Raw genomic sequence first — 8,838 nt, 5'->3', positions numbered from 1 at the left:
TACCAGTCTTATCGGAGCTGAAGAGCCTCCCACAGCGCAGAGCAGGCTCAGTGTCCAGATAATGAGCAAGCGCAGAGGGGCCTGACCACTCATTTGATCACAAACACATCTGGATAAGCAGGGCAAACCGCCTGCTCTTAATTAAACCAGTTGGAGTGGTGATCAGCTGCCATGTTGGACATTTGGCTCACTGAGCATCATGCGCTGTTTTCCCAGGGTAACTCAGTCACCTCGACATCTCCACTGGAGAGCTCTGATGGTTCAGGCTGAGCTGTCAGAAAGCTTCGGTGCTGGTGCTGAAATCCAGACATGCAGATACTGAACCACTAAGCCACAAACAGTGCTCCAAAAAAAATTAGTTACAGAATGAGGGCAAGTACAAGTGGGATCATATTGCAATTATTCCAATCATTTTAACATCAGAATTGGTTGCTGGTATGTTTGTCTTTTAAAAAGAGAAATGTTGACAGATTGTTTACTTAATGTACAACACATTTCAAAAGCAAGATCTGGTGTTGCAGTATGGCAGTTTCTTCTGGATCGTGCACAATATTTCAATAGAAAACTTATTATTGATTATGTGAAGTTGGTTAGAAACAGTTGGGACACAGGTGGTGGAAAAGTGATGTACTGTAACTGACTGTGTATTTGTTTGGTGACTTGTCCTCAACTCTAGTGAGCTGGGTTTATTTCCCAGCGATAACCATGAGAAATTCTCCTGTGAGTGAAGGTTTAATCGGCACAAATTTTAACCCTATACCAAGGCTTTTCCAAAGACTGGTCATTTGTCAGTCCCACCGACAAGAGCATCAATATTTAACAGTTCTGCAAATCTGTGGCTTAACAACATTTTTGCACGTCCAACGCGATGGAGGATGTGTCCACAGTCCTTGTTCTGCGCAAAAATCTACTCCAAAGTTTATCTGAAGCTAACATGAGGCTTCAGTGATCTGCTTTAGACAAATCAAGTGGGAATCCTCTAGAGTTACAACCTTTTTAGACTTTTACAGTGATTACAGTGATTACTTGGTTAATAGCATAGTAAGAAAGAGGTTTTATTTTACTAAAATGACTATATAACTTTGGAAGATACCCATTCAATTTAAATAAAGTCTCGAAATTAACTTTCAATAACCTTTTTTTTCACATAACGATGACTATGGATTTTGTCCCCCATCACTTACATTGGAAAGGCATTAGGAAGAGACCTCTCACTGGCCGGTATGAACAGGACAGAGGACAGAATACATTATTGCAGGTCTGTAAAGACATGCAAACTCTCATCTCCTGAACAAAAGTCAGACGTGCTACACACACCCATCCAAAACCGCAGCCTCAATACCAATAATTTCCACCGCATTGGCACTGAACGTTGGCATTGGGCGTAAATTGTGTGGTGCAGAAACAACCAATATGGACATAATTTCTAGGTATACTGGGCGGCCCAACCAGACTGCTGACCCAAATGTCTGTGAGCAGGGTGGGGAGGCAGGTGTCTTTGGTTTCATGTGTGAAGTTCGTAGTGTGCTTAAATGGTTTGATAGGAATGTTAAATGTATTCCAACAGTTGAAACCTGAAGAAGGAGAAACAAATGCCAACATACAGTACAGCTAGATCCATAACACACTGCGGAGAAGTATGAATACCAGTCTGGTCACCAGTGTCACACTCATAACTCATAACATCAAAGAGCTGAATGACCAACTTAGAAGTAGGAATACTTTTGAAGTGTGCTTCTATTGGGAGTGCACTGATTTCTAATCACCAAATATGACTTAAAAACTTTAATGTGCTTTTGTTTTTTAATACATTCCTAATGCCTTTTTTTCTGTACTTACTACTTACTTACTACAAACTTTTCCTTATAAAATGTTCATTTGAAGCAGTTTGGAGTGAAGAGCTTGATTACTGTACTACAAAATAACTGAACACAGGGAATCTAAAGCTGGTCGAATCTGTGGGGAAGCTACAGACACAAAACATTTTCATAGAATTATTTTCAAAAGTCCCCTGAAGCAACTGAATCAAAGTCAGTGATTTATTTTTAAAATTCTGCTTTTTAGCTAGAGGCATTTTTAGACTTTATTTTAGATGTCTTCCCTTCTTCTCAAAATAAAGCATCAGCAAATGTTTTAGTGATTTGTTACAGTGAAAATGTGTTAATTGTACGTAGCTACATGTCGACATCACAGCACTAAAAGGCTTGGCTGTGGTGTGAAAGACTCCAGCCTCACAGTGTTGATATGCCTGAGTGGCTGTGTGTGTACATGTGTTTTGTGGGTTGGTGGGAAGAGTTTATACTGAGGCATTCGCCATTTGTTGAGCTGTGTCAGATCTAATGCCAGAAAAACAATGTCTGGCAGTTAGTGAAACCAAATAGCAGGAACTGTTCAATTGACCCCAAACATAAGCCGAAGAGTTAAGAGAGAAAGAGTTAGGAAAACGTTATCCTTCTTCTTTAATGGAACACACGTCTGTTTTAGATTTATGGCTGTGTGCATTCACAGATAAAAATGATGTGAAATACAATTCCTAACACCAAACGTCTAGTTGCTACGTAACTGAGAGAGGTCAGGCGTTTCCTGTGAGGAGACGTCCATTCATCAAGTGCTGCCAACATGCCAAAAGTACAAAGGAGAGAATATCCTTCGCTGACTCCATTTCCATTTTTGTTTGTCTTTCTTGTCTCTTTTCTTCTTTCAAACTCTTCACAGTCGTATTTAACTTCTTTAAAATGGTCACAGCACAAAGGAACATCCATATTTCTTTTCCTGAATGGCAAGTAGACTTTAATGGCAGAAAAGCATCACTTACTCTTTAACTTTTCCAATCTATTTTTCGATGCCACCAATAAATATCGTGTCCTACTATTTTTCAAGTAAGCAAACCACACAGTAGAGAAAATAATTTAAGGAATATGAGCTTTCACTCGACTGTCAGGTGCTTTCTGTCTGCATTTTATTGAGGTACATATGCCTGTTTTAATGGGTCTTAAAGCTCATGTCGAGAAATGCCCTTTATCTACCCCAACCGAGGCAGGTGGGGACTGGGGTGGCTCACATAAAACAGAGACAAATTATGCTCAGGGTTCTTCAAGTTCCAAGTCCACCATAAAACATAATGTGCCATTAATGAAGTTGCCTTTGCTTGCCCTTTTCCTCTTTTTGTTCATAACAATAGCAGCTGGGGAAATAGTCACCAGATCTGCTTAAACTTTATAGTCTGTGCAAGCATGAATAATTTACTTCAATTGCACATATCGGAAAAATAAAAAAGGGGAATTTTAAAATAAAGGGTTGTGCAGTTTTTCTTCTCGGAAAGAGCAAAGAGAATTCATAATGGGGGAAGGTGACAAGACATCAAAGAGAGATTTTACAGATTGATAAGACACAAAAGAACAGTGACTTCAAAACACTGAGTTTCCCCTTTTTGTTCTTTAAGTAACCCTCACTTTCCTTTACTTGCTTACGTTCAACTGAAAAAGTCAGTCGTAAAAAGAAAAGTAGTTTTTCCTCCATTTATTTGCAGTGACATTTCAAAGTCTTCCAGCCTTAAGAAGCAGTACACCATTACGCTGCATGTAAGTATGAAAAATCAATCACTGTAGGAACAAGAGACATGTGAGCTGTTTATTGTCCCACCATAATAATCACCATAATGTTTTAGGCTATGTAATGATGTTTCATGCATTAATTAATTCTGTATCTGTGTCCATGGGCGTCTGGTTTGTTTTGAAATGGGGGAGCAAACTTGGAAAGATACATAATTGGCAGGGTTATATGGGGGTCCTTCCCCTGAAAAAATTTAGTTTAAAAAAATGTCCTGCCTTTCTACACCACCTAACCTCTTGGATTAGGTCCAGAAACAGCCACCTGCACTCCACAACATAGTAACTGCTCCTGGAGTAGCCTACCCCTGTCCAAAATGTTTTCATCCCAGCCAACCCTGCTCTACCTGAGAAACAGCCTTAGCTAACCCTAACCCTGCTGTGCTGACCTCAGACTGGCACTGATTTGAGCCAGTTGTGGTAAAGCAGGACTGGATGGAAAATATGCTTGACAAGCGGTGCATGCTCTAATATAGGTTTGGGAAACACTGTTCTAGGTTAGTCTGTTGTTGTGTGGGGTGAGAGAGAGGGCGGGGCAGCAAATTAGCCTGAGATATTACCAGTAATTGGACGAAATCACTGAGGGGATGCAGGGGATGCCTAACGGCATGTTTCTTGGTGCAAAAATATGTGATTTTGTTATTACTTGTTTTTGTCAGTTGCCGAAAATTCTTCTTCTGAAAAGTGACTTGCTCCATTGCTTAGGCGCCTATGTCTGTGTCTCCATTCGCTAATAGGTCAGCACTGCCAATATGGCTTGCTATTGGTCGAATTTGCAAGTCAAAATTAAATTCACCAAAGTTCAACTCAATGTGAAAAATGTGAACAGATTCACTTCACACCGTTAGCCATCACTAATAATGGAGAGACCATTGGAATGAATTGATTTTGTGGCTAATTGGTGTGACCAGATTTGAGGTCTGGTGATATTCTATATTTTCTTATAGTAAACAAATCTTATTAAAAGACTATAACCAACAATGAATTCATCTTCTGTAAAGACTATTTCCTGTTTAGACAAAGACTGATACAGATCTCCATTGTCGTCCAAAAACTTTAGATAACACATCAATGAGCAACACAGTTGCATTTGGTTTCTTCATTACAATGACCATGGGCGCTGTTGTTTATTTTTGAATCAATCCCACATACACTGGCCTACTGCAGTAAATACTCATTAGTACACCATGTGTATTGATCCGCCACTGAAAATAGTCCCCCAAAATATGCACTATTTACTCATATTTGTGCAACATTTACTAAAACCACAGTGCAGAGCTGTGTGTTATGAATGTACTGAGCCTTCCGCAAAAAAAAAGTATATAATTGAGACCTCTTTTTAAAGATTTACTTCTTCAAGAAAATATATCTAATATTCTTGGGGGCTGAGAGCCAGAGACAGCCAGCTAGGGATGTTGGAAAGCTTCCGATCTAATGCACTGCTGGTTTTGGTCTTTTCACAAGATTTGTTGCCAAAAAAATATATAATTTCCCCTGCCTTTCAAGAAGATCATATTTTCCCTATGCAACATTGTGCTCCAAAATTAAATCAGATCATGTTCTCTATAGGGGGAAGTTGTCGAGAGATTTGTTTTATTGTGTTCTACGTAATGTGTTGACATACACACATAGAATAATCACGTGGAAAAATTAAACAGTTAAGTGCACGAATGAAAACTTACATACTTCTGAAGCAAAGGGGTTTAAGAGTTCAGGTTCTTCTGTTACAGGTAAAGAAAATAATGTTTTTATAACAAATGTGAACCTGTTTTTAAAAGTGCACTTCTCTTGTATCTTAAAACATCCCACAACTTGTATCAAGGCGGAAAACATTGTGAATTTAGTGAAAGATACAGTGAGCTGGTTTCCGGCAGACATTGATCTTCAGCTTTTTCACTTCACAGCACAGACTCAGGCTTTGTGAACACCTTATGTCTGTTTTCAGAGTCTGTCTTCTCCCACAGACAACATTTCCTTATCGCTCATCTGTCAAGTCACATTTCTCTGTCTCACTGTATGTCAGCCAGACCAAGCCACGGCATGCTCAGCCCCTAGCTCTTAAAAAAAAAAACTGCATCCATAAGAAACAAATCAGCCATTTCCAAACTGCATGCCACTGTTCAGACAGATTAAACCTCTGATAACTGCAACAATATTACAGGAGAAGAGAGCAGTTACCCAGTTTGGATACAACACCTCCTCCATTTAGCTTGTTTTGACTGTTGATTTCTGAGTTGAGTTACAATAAAGGAAGGGTGGATGATCATCATATCTTCTGCATACTGAGAAAAACACTCACCTGCCACCTGGAGAAAAACCCTCATTAGATTTTCATTACTGATTAGATGGCGGAGAGTGCAGATGGATTCAAAAGACTTCCCTTATTTGTTGTTTTACAATATCTATGGAGAATCTGGGTTTGACAGGCTTATGAGGGTGCGAAGCGTGTTTTGTACATGGTTTTTGAGTCTGATCCTTCCCTTGCTGCAAACTAGAGTGACAAGTGTACGGTATAATACGAGACGGTTTCATGATTTGGAAAACTACTAAGATATGAATAGATTTTTTTTTTAAACGCACATTCTGCAGGTGCAACATCACAGGATAAAAATCTGCCCCCTGTGCCTGCAAATCCTCTAAGATGGAAGTCACCTGACAGGGATATTATGATTAATAAAACTACCGGTGAAAAGAGCTCCCTGGATATAAAATGTTGCCTTTTTATCTAGGCGGTTACAGTGAATTGTCATCTCATAACGCATCTTTCTCCGATCTGCGGGCCACTTCGTTTCCAAAGACTGATGAGCCATACTGGACTGATTATAGAGACAACTGTCTGAGAGTCACGCAACACCACAGCATACGGTCCCAGGAGATATTTTGTCTGGTCAATTCAGGGAAAGAGCAGAAGTGAAAATGATTTGGAAGCTCATGATGAAAAATGGAATCATTTCTTTTTGGTTATTTTGGATTTAAATTTACATGTCTGAGGATGAATCTGTCAAAGTAGAAAGGAGAAGGGAAGGAAGATGAGAAGTTAATTCGTATTTATATATTTACTGTTGTGTAAATTGCTTTCCTCTCTGGACTTGCAGCCCTCAAGGATTTGTGATTATTCTCAGTTCATGACTGAGTTCAGAGCCTGTTCAACATTAGAGGAGATAAACTCCAGCTGGTGTTCACATTTAGGGATAAGCAGACCTCCTGTCTGTCATAATTTCTTCCCATAAAGAAAGCAACTTAATAATTCACTACATTATCTGTAATGAAAAAAAAGAAGTGTTTTACAGAAACTGTTTAAGATAATTGTTAACTGCTGCTTTTCAGGGCAACAGCAGTTCTTTATAGTCTTTTAATGATTACTAGGAACTCTATTCATACAAGTATGAAATTACAGAAAATGTGTGTATGTGTGTGGTTGCTCTGAGGCAATATGACAGAATGATAACCACAAGTTGGCAGAAAATTGCTGCCCTATCTTCCAGGGGGCTTTGGCAAGCTCAAAACATTCCTCAGCTGAATTTGCAGTGCTGCCGATAATGTCACAATTAAAGACAGATAAGTGAATCCACCAAGCCTCTGATTCTTGACATTTCATGATACGAAGCACAGGCCGCCTGAGGGGAGAATCACATTTGTTTAAAGCTTCAGACGAGCAAACCACAGCTCACATTCTCTCATATCTTTCAAAAAGACTTTGAAAAGCCCTAATGAAGATGTCACACTCTCTTCTCTCATTGCTGATCTCTCTGGAGAAGCTAATTAGTAACCACGACCAGATCTCACATTGACATTCTACATTCACTCAAGCTGCTGACTGTGACTGTTGTCTTGATGGAGGTTTGATTTGCTTTCCATTTTTATAAAGGTGCACTGTATCTGATGGAAGCCCTGGAAATGGAAGCGGACGCGGAAACGTAGAGTTCACTTTTGCACAACAATAACAACAACACAGGCGGCCTGCCATTGTTCATTCAATCATCAAAACTACAATACAAACAAACATCCGCACACTTTATTAGCATTTTCGGAAATCAGGAGCTTTATATACAAGCGGAAGATAAACAGGAAACACATTAATTGTGAATACAGTAAATAAAGCAGCAAATTTTTTCTGAGATCAGGAGACTTATTTATCCACAGCTGAGAGGCCACCTGTTGACAGTTCCTGCAGTACTCTCTGACTAATATTTGAAAAGAAAACTCAGAGGAAATGCAAAGATACCTTTTTCAATCATCTGTGTTACACTTATCTGTGGAATGTCTGCCTGTTATTAAAAACTCAGGAATCAGGAAAAGTCGTCATCAGTATCAATACAGACATACACTGCATTCCTTCATCAAACACTTCCTGTAAACAGCCAAGTGTTTCCTGTGTTGAGGCACATGTGGCTGTATTGATGCCCTCTGACTGTGTCATGTTGCCAGGTCTCGCTCCACATCCCTGGATGTAAAAAGGCAATCCTCCACTGGCTTACACTCACGTCATGGCACAAAGTCCACCTATACACTCTGAGGAAACACCATCTGTTACATTTTCATTGCAGGCTTTGCTTCAAGCTAAGACAATTAAAGCTAATAGAGTGCAAATGTTTGAGCCTGTATTGCCAACTTTACAATGTCTCACACATTCTAATCCATATACATAGGACAATTTAATAACTAGTAAATCCACAGTCATAAATTATTGTATCAGGGGTAGCACCTGCTTAACACATTCTGGATATTGGCCTCAGTTTCAGTTTAATGCCCACATTAACCGTTAATTTGAAATAACTCTGCAGGCAGTTATCCCACATTGCTTTGAAATTATCCTTGAATGTTGGATTAAATTGAATTCTGAATTACTCCTAACTACTAAGTGGGCTGGTAATGGCGCAATAATCCCCACTATCTCTTATTATGTACAATTGGAAAGAATCAGTCACGCTTTATGTCAGTGAACAGTGAGTACCTTAGAGAAAATGCTGTAAACAGATTCTTTTAAAGTCACTTGGGCAAATTATCTTTCAGCTAAAAAAAGGACAGGCTTGGATAAGCATCTTTAGCCCCCGGGGGCTTGGCCACCCCTGAGGTGAGAGGATTGCTTCACATGAAGTGAAGGCTTCAAGTGCTGTATGTAAAAATGGAAGGTGCTTTTGTTGTAGGATCTCAAGTGGGTGGCACAGACATGTTGCCCTCTGGGACCCGGGGCCTTAGGAAGACAATGGGCGGGCTGTGTGAAGCTGGA

Source organism: Sander vitreus, chromosome 10 (genome assembly GCF_031162955.1).
Source record: "Sander vitreus isolate 19-12246 chromosome 10, sanVit1, whole genome shotgun sequence".
Taxonomy (NCBI): Eukaryota; Metazoa; Chordata; class Actinopteri; order Perciformes; family Percidae; genus Sander; species Sander vitreus.
Note: the sequence above shows the minus strand (reverse complement) of the source record.